The sequence below is a fragment of the Ctenopharyngodon idella genome, chromosome 11 (assembly GCF_019924925.1).
Source record: "Ctenopharyngodon idella isolate HZGC_01 chromosome 11, HZGC01, whole genome shotgun sequence".
In the NCBI taxonomy this organism is placed as follows: Eukaryota; Metazoa; Chordata; class Actinopteri; order Cypriniformes; family Xenocyprididae; genus Ctenopharyngodon; species Ctenopharyngodon idella.
In genome coordinates this window covers 14,283,365-14,297,271 of record NC_067230.1, presented here as the reverse complement: position 1 = coordinate 14,297,271, position 13,907 = coordinate 14,283,365, and the positions used below count along the sequence as shown (strand labels likewise).

General features: G+C 36.1%; 1 protein-coding gene across 7 annotated transcripts in view; it reads left to right on the top strand.

Moving 5' to 3' along the window:
- Positions 1 to 321: 321 nt before the first annotated feature.
- Positions 322 to 13,907, top strand: part of fhit (fragile histidine triad diadenosine triphosphatase) — a 311,803-nt gene continuing 298,217 nt past the window's right edge. For 6 of the 7 annotated variants that reach the window (XM_051912051.1, XM_051912052.1, XM_051912050.1 and 3 more), the window contains exon 1: positions 322 to 394. The gene's annotated coding sequence lies outside the window, so the exon portion shown is untranslated. The remainder of the gene's footprint in view (positions 395 to 13,907) is intronic. The other variant, XM_051912049.1, reaches the window with a different exon arrangement.

Genomic DNA, 13,907 nt, shown 5'->3' with positions numbered 1-13,907 from the left:
AGTTGAGTTATAACATAAATTGCATATATTATAGGTCCTAGGCCTATACCTGCTCATTATGTTTTGATATGAGACATGGTCATGGATCTAATAGCATTTTTATTGTTCCATACTCTGTGTTATTCCATTTAACCACAATAACTTTGTGAAATATAACACTTTGTTATTTTTTTTATATTACAGCAGCACCAAAAATACCTATAAAAGAAAGTAAAATAGAAGTATGTGACTAACAATATGCTTTACATGGCATACATTGAATGTGGATGACAGCAACAACAAATACTGGGAAATGTAGTTTTGTGGCGCTTTGGACTACGCGTTCGCGGGTGCTTAAAAACTACGCTTCCCACAATCCCCTACAGAGTCAGCGTCTGCCTCATCGACACGGAAGGTGAGTACATGTGTTCGCTGTGGAAGCTGTGAGATGTCATTTCGGTGGTGTGTTCACGGTCTCTTTAAATTCGTGTTTTATAATACGCATGTTGTGTTTATGTAAATGTATGTGTTGATAGATGGTTTATGTCACGCATTATGTCAGCACGTCAGGCGAATGTAAACATATTACTCTTTATTTTGTGACAGCGTCATGCAATCAGTTGCATGTGATGCTATATGTCCTGCTCAGCACTATGTGAAGCAGCGACTTTATTGAAAATAATCACATAAATTCGGACATGTTAAGGCAAGAGTGAAAACCTGGGTCAAATGCTGAAATGTAAGTTTATTACTAAATTATTGCCTTGCTTTCTTATGTACTGTGGAAAAAGCAAAACACATTTAATAATTTTAAACTCAAACGTCAATGTCTGTTTTTTTTTTTTTTTTTTTAATTCCATCATGGTATTAATAAAACACTCTAGTAACTTTTTTTTGTTTTTGTTTCTTTCCCCCCCCCTCATTCAAGCAATACCACAAAAGCCTATTATACTAATACAGTAGTATATTCTAATATGCTCCATATACTAATACAGTAATAAATAAAGAACACTTTAGTTTATATGGATATTTATATTTTAAATAAATTTATACAGTGTGTACTTACCTTGATTTCTCTAATTAGGACATGTTCCTGTAGGGATGGAACATTGGAACAGTTTTCTGTTCAACAGAACGGATTTGAAAGCCCAAAGTATACTTCACTTTTTACGCGTACGCGAGGGTCAGCGTATGGTACGTGTGACGTGAATTTCGTCATCAGAAGAGTACGCTTACTGCCGGATTTTTGTAACCGTGCGTACTGTAGGTCGCACAAGCGCATTTAATTTTTTGCAGTAATTAGTTTATCCACATGGTGGCAACCGTGCCCTGGGGCGTCGATTCAAAAGGTAATCTAAGAAAACCTGCATAAACAGAACAGACCGGAACGCATGCAAGCTACAGCGACGATGGAGGCCTACATAGACAAGAGATTGTGCGAAGAGGTTAGAACTCTAGCATGAAAGAATACAAAGATGTTTACATGTGTTGTGTCAAGAGATTGCTCAAAACTGTGCATGAGTCGAACGCCTGTGTATTTGTACAAGACAAAGGAAGTATACTTTGCAAAGCTGTGCATTCGACTGTGTGCGTACACTAGCAAAAAAATGAAGCTTAAGGTTAGGTTTAAGGTTAGGTTTAGGGACCCACACATTTTACCCAGTGAATTTTCATGGTTCCTCTAGCCCCCCATTCAGTAAATCCAGAATTCAATAATGAATCATTTAGGGGCCATTTACAACGCACTGTTTTTAACTAAAAATTTAAATCGTTTTATGCGTTTATTTACACCACAATGGCGTTTTAGGGGCCTGGAAATGCAAACTTTTGAAAACGAGTTTCAAAGTGCAAGTTTTTGAAATCGATACCGTTATCATCTCTGTGTAAACTACAAAAACTCAAATATGTGAAAACAGTGACATCATGCGCATGCTATTACGTGTTCAGTCTGTAGGTTTGTAGTGTTTCTTTACAAAGTGACATCGCCAACTATAGGCCTGTCAGCAGAATGCAGTGTTTTGAGTCTTTTCGCTGATCTGTGTGAACTGGGATCGTTTTGGCAACGTTGTCGTCATTAGTAATGATGTAATAAAAATGGAAAAGCTTTCAATTTTTAGAACATCATTAACTTGACCTTTAGACTGATTTGTGAGTCAAGCAATCACTACAAATGCCTATTATGTTGTGCCTAAGACTTTTTCATATGGTAATACAGTAATCAATCAAGAACGCTTCAGATTATATTCATATTTTAAATGAAAATTCTGTCATTAATTACTCACCTTCAGGTCGTTCCACACCCAAAAGACCTGTTTATCTTCAGAACACAAATTAAGATATTTTTGATCAAATCCGATGACTCAGTGAGGCCTCCATAAAAACACAAAAAATTTAAAACAGTTCATGTGACTACAGAGGTTCAACCTTAATGCTATGAAGTGACAAGAATACTTTTTGTGCGCCAAAATAATGAGTTCATTCAACAATATCTAGTGATGGGCGATTTCAAAACACTGCTTCATGAAGCTTTACGAATCTTATGTTTCGAATCAGTGGTTCGGAGCGTGTATCAAACTGGCAAAGTCACGTGAACCATTGAAATTTCGAAACATTTCGTAACACTTATGACGTAACAAAGGCTCGTTTACTGAAATCACGTGACTTGAAAGTGTTAATTATCTTGCTGTCAATGCAGGCCTCACTGAGCCATCGGATTTGATCAAAAATATCTTATTTTGTGTTCTGAAGATGAACGAAGGACATCTTTTTTTAATTTTGTTTTATTACATTTTAACTATACACATGTACATATACATTACACTTCTCAGTACTTTACATTAATATTCAATACCACCTCTTTTCTTAGTCTTCTATTAACACCTTTCCAACATTATCTTTTCCATTGACATATTTGTTACCATTTCTTTTAGCCAATGTCCTATACAAATACTTCTCCAATTTAAAGAAATAAGTTTGAAGAATACATATATTTATAAATATTTGCTCTTTCTTTGTAACTTGATCTCCTTAGGATATAAATGAAATAGAAAAAGTAAAGGTGACAGTGAAATGTTAACATCAAGGATCTTCTCTATCATTTCTTTCACACCTTTTCAAAAATTCTTGACTTCTTCCCATAATGATGTAATGTACCTTTAAACTCACTGCATCTTAAGCAAGTGTCAGGGACATTTTTATTATATTTAAGTCCACATCAACCACTTATATTGTAGCAGTTTCAGATGTAAGAGAAGAGGAATTTGAAAAAAATTGATTCATTAAAGAAATTTTCATAAATGTTAAGATTTTATTAATCATTCTCATTCAAATTGCAATAACTTTGCCTGGTTCAAAAAGCATAATTTTAAAATTCCCTGATAAATCTCATCACCCTGGCTCATGAATATTATCAGGTTTTAAATTAGGTGATAAATCAGTAGCATTCATCTGTTAGTCGTTGACTGTTGATGCAACTGGTGTTTTGAATTATGACATATACATAGTTATGTGTGTTCTGTCTTGAGGTAGTTAATCGTACCTAGTCCTACTTTATATGAAAAAAATTGCCTTATTGTGAGTGCAATTTTCTGGTAAATAAGGGCTAAAAGTTTGAGTGCATAAAGGTGTGAGAGTGGGAGCAGAAGGTGGAACCGGGTGTCCAGCTGCATTTTTCATTAGACTAACTTGATTAAATGTATTTTAATTACCTCTATCTCAGCGGTGCGGTTGAGAGATGTCACATGGCTCTTCCTTTTAATGTCTGCCATCTGTCTAGATGCCCTGAGAATATAAAGAGCGAAATGGACCCCAAAATCTCTCCCTTTCACCTCATCTAACACTCGCATACCCATTCAAGTAGTTCCTCCAGAAACCGTTTTTCCAGTATCGAGTTTTCTTGCCTCAATATGACCCAATCCAGTTCATATCTTGACATCGATGGGAAAATCCAGCTATTTTCAGTGCTGTGGTATCTGTGGCCTTCTTACTTAATGGCAAAACCGAAACCTTTAGAGATCCTTTTCAGCTGAAGATCAGTCTCCACTCTCAGCTCATGCCAATGCAAATGAGTAGATTAAGTGAATAAAGTGGTGAAATGTGGCCCCGGTGCTCTTTGACTCCCTCTCGGAAGCGGTACGTGGAGATTTGCAGACAGATATGTATAATGCAGGAGAGCTGGCATCAATTATGCACCTTTCATTCATGCCACAGCAATACCTAATTGATTTGATTCTGTTTGCTTTATGTATAATTGAATAGGCACAGATCCTGTGTGTGGCTTTCAGCCATTGGATGTTTGTGACAGGGTAGACCATGCCTTATGCAGCTTTGAGTTGGAACAGATCTCTTGTTCATCAGGAATGTATTAGGTCTGTTTAACCCTGGCAATAAAGTGGTCAATAATGAAGGAATACATTATAATATTGAAATACAATATTTAAATAATGCCAACTCTCAGAATACATTTAACCCATTAAGCCTTGAAGGTATTTTTAGAGTTGTTTTTTCTGAGTGACATACACAAAAGTAAAGACGTATAACTCCAAAACTATAGCAAGGAGAATCAAAGGTAGGTATCGTTTGATAGCAAACTTCAAAAAATGTTTAGATAAACAAATTTATTACATTTGGACATTCTCATGCTAAGAAACTGCTGATAGATATATATCTATCTATCTCTCTCTCTCTCTCTCTCTCTCTCTCTCTCTCTATATATATATATATATATATATAATTTTTACACACACACTATATTGCCAAAAGTATTGGGACACCCCTCCAAATCATTGAATTCAGGTGTTCCAATCACTTTCATGGCCACAGGTGTATAAAATCAAGGATCTAGGCATGCAGACTGCTTCTACAAACATTTGTGATAGAATGGGCCACTCTCAGGAGCTCAGTGAATTCAAGCGTGGTACCGTGATAGGTTGACACCTGTGCAGTAAGTCCATTCGTGAAATTTCCTCACTACTAAATATTCCACGGTCAACTGTTAGTGGTATCATAGTCAGTAGCTATACAGACCTCCAAACTTCGTGTGGCCTTTAGATTAGCTCAAGAACAGTGTGTAGAGAGCTTCATGGAATGGGTTTCCATGGCTGAGCAGCTGCATCCAAGCCTTACATCACCAAGTGCAATGCAAAGCATCAGATGCAGTGGTGTAAAGCACAACGCCACTGGACTCTAGAGCAGTGGAGACGTTTTCTCTGGAGTGATGAATCACGCTTCTCTGTCTGGCAGTCCGATGGATGAGTCTGGGTTTGACGGTTGCCAGGAGAACGGTATTTACCTCACTGCATTGTGCCAAGTGTAAAGTTTGGTGGAGGGGGGATTATGGTGTGGGGTTGTTTTTCAGGGGTTGGGCTTGGCCCCTTAGTTCCAGTGAAAGGAACTCTTAATGCTTCACGTGCTTCAGCATACCAAGACATTTTGGACAATTTCATGCTCCCAACTTTGTGGGAACAATTTGGGGATGGCCCCTTCCTGTTCCAACATGACTGCGCACCAGTGCACAAAGCAAGGTCCATAAAGACATGGATGAGCGAGTTTGGTGTGGAGGAACTTGACTGGCCTGCACAGAGTCTTGACCTCAACCCGATAGAACACCGTTGGGATGAATTAGAGCAGAGACTGTGAGCCAGGCCTTCTCGCCAACATCACTGCCTGACCTCACAAATGCGCTTCTAGAAGAATGGTCCAAAATTCCCATAAACACACTCCTAAACCTTGTGGAAAGCCTTCCCAGAAGAGTTGAGGCTGTTATAGCTGCAAAGGGTGGGCCAACTCCAGGTAGGAGGACAAATGTGAGCTGTATCTGGATCAAATTTTGTGGTGATAGCATAAAGTACTCAAAAGTTACAACACTTGGAACCAAGGTAGTCTTTTTGTTTAGCCCTTGACGCCCTCTAATGGGCATTTTTCAAATCGTTCCTTCAAGAGAAATATCTCGTGATCGACGCAAGGGATTATGTTGATTTTAGACTCCTTTCAATCGGGAGCATCCACTGTAAGTAATGATGTGCCATTTTGTACGATCTATGCATGTTTCATGACGTTATAAGCAAAAATGCCACGTGAAAGCTATATCTGATTTTATTTAGCGTCTGTGCGCCTGTGGGGTTTTATATGTCTTAATTCCATGAGGAATATCACGTGATTGACTTATTGGATTATGTTGATGTTGGTCTCATTTTAATCATGAGAATCTGTTTCATGAAGTTAGGAGCAAAAACGTGACATAAATGCAGCATGGGTACATTATTTACATATAGGTCTTGCGGGGCTTCACGTACCCAATTATGCTTGTTGTATTCTACTCCGTGAGACCTTTCAAATGACTTACAACACATGATTATCTGAACTGTATGATGTTTTCGACACATTGCAGTACACAGTACAAAACTTTTTTTTTTTCATAAATTATGAAAACTTTTTATATTTATTTTTCAGCAAATAAGCAGTAGTTAGGAGTTAATCAAATTGTCAACATTTATTGTAAAGTTCAGACTCTAAGCTTTCAAATGACACATATCTTGTGTTGATCAAGGCAGTAGTTTTGAAAAATATGAATATACAATATTTTATTTTTTATTTATTTATTTTTTTTTGTAGCTAGGTGGCGCGCCTCTGGTTTAGCGGGATGACTTGTGTTTAACAAAATGGTTGGATGCATTGAGCATCCAAAGCTGAGTTTCTAAGCTTTAAAATGATACATATTTTGTGTTATTCCTGTCAGGTTTCTTAGTAATTTGATTATGAATTTTATAACCACAAGATTGCAGTCAATTATGTGATTTCTGTCCTGTAGCAGTTATTGTTTTAGTATTCTGATATCAGCAATGTCTTTTCATTTTTACAGCTTCGCCTCCATAAACATAGCTAAAATACAGACCTTGCCAAATATAATTTCTTTTAAAGACCACCTGTGGTGAAAATCAAGTTTTTAATGTTATTTGAGTATTTTAATGCGTATTTTCTCCTTAACAATGCAGTGAAAAAAAGACAGTCTCAAACCTGTGGTTTGAAATCACTGGTGCCTGTGACATCAAAAACTACCTTGTAACCAATCACGTCAACGTGACGGCGGGATTTAGCATATCATTAACAGCGAACTAGCAGGGGAGTCTCAAGAGAAGCCAGGTTATCCTGGAATATTTTTCTGTTGATATGAAAAATCATGTAGATTTAGCTATATGGCGGGTGTATGGTGTATATTACGATGTTATGATGAGCTATATGCCTTTCTCCCCTGACGTTCTGAGTTGTTAAAGCATTTGTGAGGATACTGATTGTTAGAAGGCAGCGGTCTGACTGTTGGTGAATGGGAACATGGTTTTGTGTAACATTAGCAACACATTATTATCTGTTTGATAACATAGTCAAGCAAAAGGCTAATCTTATTAATTACCGTTATGTGTCTGATGTTGTAAAGAGCAATACCATTGTGCAGCGTTTACCTCAGTAAGTTGACCAAGTGGATCTCTGAGCTGGTGTGAGCGAGTGGAGGCGGGGCTAATTAGCATATTCATTGATCCGTGTATACTAAATGAAACAAGGGTGTAGAGTTACATTCAAGCTATTTTTAAGGCATGAAGATTTTTTTTTCACAGGAAAATTTTTTAAATGTCATTTTGGTGATCAAAATGAGTTTTAAGAGATAAAATTTTAAGGGATAAAAACTTTTTTTTTTTTAAACTCATGTATTGAAGGTGTAAGGAAATGTCATTACTTTTATTCAGTCAAAGTAATGTCATTATATTTAAAAACCTTTCTTTAAAAAGTGTTTTTTGAAACCAACATGAATACAAAGAGTACATTTTCTTAGAACTTAGGATTTTTGTGGACATTGTAACTCCCCTAACTTGCTGTTTTTGACACTGACTGTTCACAGAAGTGCACCAAAGCAGTTTCTTTTTTCTGTTTGCAGCGTTCCCTAAAGTCGTCGTCTTTCAGCCGCGTGCACCCTTGATTTCAGCTGATAGGGGGTCTTCTATTCCATGACCTTTAAAGGTGAAAGGCCCTGCTCAGTCAGTCTTTCCCTCTCAGTGGGAGATGCGAGTGCTTTGAGGAAAGCAAAAAGAAGAGTGTTTATTATCGATGACAGAACATACACACCCTTGAAGGTCCGATTCTGTCACCGTGTTCTCGTCAGGGTGGCTCTGGGGTCAAGAGTGCTAGTCCGGATCAGTATGGCTACTCTGACAGCGTGACCCGGGCCAGAGGATTCATTCTCAGTACAGAGGTCAAAGGTCAGCCTTTCAGAGCAGCAGGGGAGGGAACCAGAACTCATGCTGGAATATTAACTCCTGTCTGCTTCAAACTTTCCATACATTTACATGAAGGCGCATGGCTTGAGGCCTATTTTTTGCATTTCAGGTTCAGAGAGAGTGGGATTTTTCTGGGTATAATGAAAGATGGTGAATGCAGATCTTCATATTGCAAATGAGTTTTGCCTCTTCTCTATAAAGTATCCAGTCATCTGGAACTGTTTTTTATTCATTAGTAGTGTTTGGTATGGCAAGAATCACTATTAATATTGCTCTTAATTAGGGTTAGGGATTTGGGTTATACATTTAAAGTATTAACATTAGGCACACAACTCATGAAACCACATTTGGAGAGATTTTGACCACATTTAAAGACGGCGTAAATGCAAATGTGCTTTTGTTATCCACATTCAACTATGTGTTTAATATTTAACAAGGTTCTGCTGCAAATAGTCATTCATGTCACTTTGACAGCCATTAAAACACTGTGCAGCGAGTTGCTGCTTTTTATTCTGCTCTCGCCGTGGTAAAAAGACAATAGATGCTGAGCTCTTGTGATCTGTTGATGAGATTTAATCAACGATATTTGATTTAAAAAAAAAAAAAAAAAAAAAAAAAAAAAAATCCACTTGGAATGCTGTTTCTCTCATTTGTCTCCCTGAAAAATGCTTAACGTTTTCTCCTCTTTTCCTCACTTATCTATTAATCCCATTTGAGGGCTTATAAAGAAATAACACATGGTAACACTTTACAACAAGGTTTCATTTGTTAACATTAGTTAACAAAAAGTAACAAAAAATACTTTATTATTATTTGATGTTAAAACCAACCTTTGCTAATGCATCATTAAAATCAAAAGTTGTATTTGTTAATGTTATTTAATGGACCTGAGATATAACTAACAATGAACGGTTACAAAGATTAATAAATACTGTAATAAATGTGTTCCTCGTTGTTAGTTCATGTTAGTTAATACATTAAGTAATGAGACTTGTTGTAAAGTGTCAGTGAAAACACAAGAAATGGAAAAAAGCCAAATTAAAAAATTTGGTTAAATGACAGAAATGAGCTTTCTCAACTTATCATTTAAAAAGGGATAGTTCACCCTATCAGTCTACATCACACATTAGTTGTGGTAAACCGAAGCTCAAGCATGTTTGCAAGAACCAAGAGGTTCATTCTTGTGTTACGCAGCACGTTTGAGCTTCTGCAAGAGCCATTGAGGTTTGTTCTCGCGCGTCAAGCAGGTTTGGTTTAGCTTCTGTTTATGTCTGCTGATCAATGTTTATATTTGCATAAAAGCCTAAATTCATTCTGTTCATCATATAAAGTGATTGTGTCTTCAGAAAATTTGGACTAAACCACTCAATTCATATGGATTTTTTTATTTATTTATTTTTTTTTTTATGTTCTCTTTATGAACTTTTTGAAGCGTCAAAGTGGTAGTTGCGTAGCTGTCAATTTAGAGCAGTGGTCTCAAACTCAATTTCTGGGTTCTCAATTACACAGTTTTACTCCGACCCTAATTAAACACACCTGATCCAGCTAAACAAGGTCTTCGGGATTACTAGAAACGTCTAAGCAGGTGAGGTGGAGCTGATTGAAGCTAAACTCCAGGCCCTCCAGGAATTGAGTTTGAGACCACTGATTTAGACACAAAATCCCTCAGATTTTTTTCTCAGTTTGAATGAATGATTGAATGACTCACTCATAAAGACTTCACTTGCTTCATTACTGAATGAATCAGCATTTTTGAACAAATCTATTGAATGAATGATTCAATGACAAATACATTTTTTTAACAGTTGCTTGTCGCCGCCTACTGGTGTCACGATGTAATTGATACACTCTTGATTTGAAGCATCAAATTGCTTTCAAAAGATGACTTATTCTATTTTGATCGCTACCGTAGACATCAGTGTTTATATCCGAACTATAAACTTTTATCCCAGTACTTCTGTGATAATCTGAATTATTGTAGCAGAAATACTGTGTGGTTGAAAAGCTGTTTCATACCTATACATGACAACCACTCTCTCTGGCCCAGCAGCAGCACGAACACAGATCTGAATGTTCGCTATAATCAATCTCGGCAAAGCTTTAATAGACATATAGCCGAATCGCTGTCATTTAGGAATAAGATCTGATCATGCGAGGGTTTTGTATCAATATCACAATCTTTTAACAATTAATCGTTCAGCAGCTCTAGTAAGTGGCGATTTGTAAATGTGACCAGAAAAAGGGGACTTGCTTAATATGGTAAAAAAATTATATTCAGATACAAAGAGCATGTTATAGACCATAGACACTTGGGTTGGGGTCTTTTGACTTGGACCAGTAAGCAACTGCCCAAAACTCCTTATAGTGACTGTATAGCAACGCTCAGTGGCCAGTTGTACTCAGGCAAGCACCACTCACATTTTCCTTAGTAAAAAGCTACTTTTTATTTATTAGTGTTTCTTTTCCAGTGCTTGAGCTATTAACTACAAACTAACAGTGAATCACTCACACTTAAAACACCCTCATTTAATAACCCCTACAATAATAAACAGCAGAATATTATTAATAATCAGAACTTAATTGCATTTTTTTTCTACCTGACAAAGCATTTGTCTTGTTGTGCTAATTAGTTTCCTAAAGCAAAGGCTGAAATATCAGTTATCAATATGATGCATTTTCGTTGCTTGAAATAAAATGAATGTTAACTGAAATAAAATAAACATAAAATATACAAAATTTTATTTTTATGTAGTTTAACTTAACTAAAATAACTAAAACTGAAATAAAAATGTATAAACACTACTGTATATTGTAATGGATCATCTGGATTTGTTTTTGTGTTGTCAAATCGATTAATCGCATCTAACACACACACACACAAATTTGTTAAATGCGATTACTCGTGATTAACCGATTTGACAGCACTTTATTTATTTATTTATTTATTTATTTATTAATAAAATGCACAAATACATGAGGAGCATTTATTAAGTAAATGGGTCAGTTCTGATTTCATGTTGTTTTCTTTAATGTACTGTACTGTAGTGTGGTGATGCTCACTATCTGTCAATAGCTCTTTGTGTCCATTGTTGTAATGCCAATCCCAGCATGAGGCTAAGTGGTTGGCGGTGACAGTGGCAAAGCTACAAAGAAGCAGCTCCATCTTTGTTGAAGTGTTCCTGTAGATCTCCTTTAATCCAGCTAAATACAAAGAGCTCCCTTTCCAAATCATGTCAACACATGGACAACTCCGGTTTCCTCAAGTCAGCAGCAGATATGTGTTCTTGGGTATATGTTGAGAGAGAACAGCAGATGAATAGCATTGTCAATCTGATGGTCATGGTGAAAAGGATTACAGAGTCTTGAGGGACTAGTGGACTACTGGCAAATGATGGAAGTCTACAATCTTTAGTTGTTCTCTTGCCAGGGGACATAAAAGAATCAACTAATCCTTTAAACCGGACACAACTCCAGTGTATTTTTATACAATGTGTGAAATATTGTTATCTCCAAATGTGAAACAACCGGGTTATATTTCTAGCGCTGTGACTTCCTGACCTCTTCCATTGTATCTCTTCATTGTATCATTTTTTGTGTTGTCCCTTGAGTTGTGCCTGATCTTTGGGTTTCATCAGAATATTTCATTCTTGTAGACATGTTATATGACTCTGGGGGAAGGGCAATTTTGTGCCACATTTATTTATTGGTTTGTCCGTGTCCTCTATATAGCATAACTATTTTAATCACTTGAAATGATTACAGATATGACCTTGGTAAGGAAACAAAGATGAGATTCAGATTCTTAATGGAATTATGGGTTAATAGGAATCTTTTCAAATTTAAAAAAAAAAAAAAAAAAAAAGTTGCAGGGAAAGTATGTAAACCCATGAATTTCTGCATAAGACTCAATGTAAAAAATAGTGCCCATTATAAAGGAAGAAATCGATAACACTTTGCATTTTTTAACATTAGTTAACTACATTAGTTAACATGAACTAAGGCATTTTAACATCTCATTTTCTGTTAATTTCAACATTTATAATGCATTATTAAAATCATGAACTGTGTTGGTTTATTGTTTTATAATGTTTCCTGGGGTGCACTTATAATGTTAGTGATTTTTACATCAAAAATTGTCGTCATTTAGAAATAAAAGGTATTTTTCCTACCCTGATTTTATTTTGAACGCTCTGTTTTAAGGGGCGTGTCCGCTGTGAGACTTTAGTGTAAACGCCCACGGCTGTGATTGGCTAACATCTTTGCAATTTACTCTCTCGGAAACTTTTAGCACGTTTTTACTATTACAGCTCTCAAGGTTAACTAATCATGGAAAGTGTTGATTATAGCATTACATTTAAATCTATGGCATTATATTTTAGATTGTGGCATGGAAGGTTGCAGTGATGAACATTGTAGCCGATCACAGACATGTTGTTGAGCGCATGAAAGCAGTGATCTCGTCATTGCAACTCAATATCTGCACACTAACAAATGCTTTCATCTTAACTAACAGTGCAAATACGATGTAACTAAGAGATTCGTTGAATAAAGCGGGAGTTTTATTCGAGTCCAGAACTCAGTCACTGATAAACTTGCACTGTTTGATTGACAGCTCTAGCGATTGTAAAGGGAGCGTTCTTTGATTGTTTTATATATATTTGAATCACCATTTAAATAACAAATTACTTTTATTCTTCTAAGAGAAATAACGTGAAGTTGACCGTTTAGTCACTGGTTTGATTTACTGACACATACACAAAGAACATCTGACTGTACATGAATCATTACATATCAGATCAGGCATTAGAATTAAGTTACTTACATGTTGTTGCATTACTGTCGAGTCCATATCGTAAAAGTCTGTTTTCAAAGCCTGCACTGAAATGTGACTGATTTACCAAAGAATCCAGTGAAATATACCAAATAAATAAACAAATAAATAAAGCTCAACTGAGACATTCACATTGTTGAAAATAACCATATTCCTAGCATTAGGATCCTTTGAAAGGTAATGATATTTTTAGTCCTGTATCGCTCTTATCTCCTCATCATCTCACTAACATGCCAGTGGGCGGGGCTAACGTTGTAATGAGGAAGTAGGCATTGATTTCTTCTGCGGAGGCAGTGTTTCACCTATCATAGATAGGCACATTCCAGGATCAGTCGTTCGTTGGGCCTGGTGTCAATATAAACTTTTATTGGACTAACAAGGACGTTTTTAGTTCTGAAACTTACAGGATATTCTGATAGTACGATGACCATTTTTAGATATATCTAAAGCTCAAGGAAAAGTTGATTTATCAATTCATGACCCCTTTAATGGCTCTGAGTTGACATGAGCTAACTATGAACAGCAGTATTTTTTTTTTTTTTTTAACTAATGTTAACCGAGCTTACTAAATACTGTTACAAAAGTATTTCTCAATGTTAAAACATTAACTAATGGACCTTATTATAAAGTGTTACCAAGAAATCTATTAGAATTATACTAATTTAAAACATGTGCCAAGTTCTTGGAAATGTTCTCTTCGAATTCATGTTAATATGGTTTTGATACCATTTTCAAGACACGTTTCATTTTAATAACTCAAGTATTTATATCCCAAGTACAAATTTTCTTTATGCCATCAATATGTAAGTGTACACATCTTAATCATTATT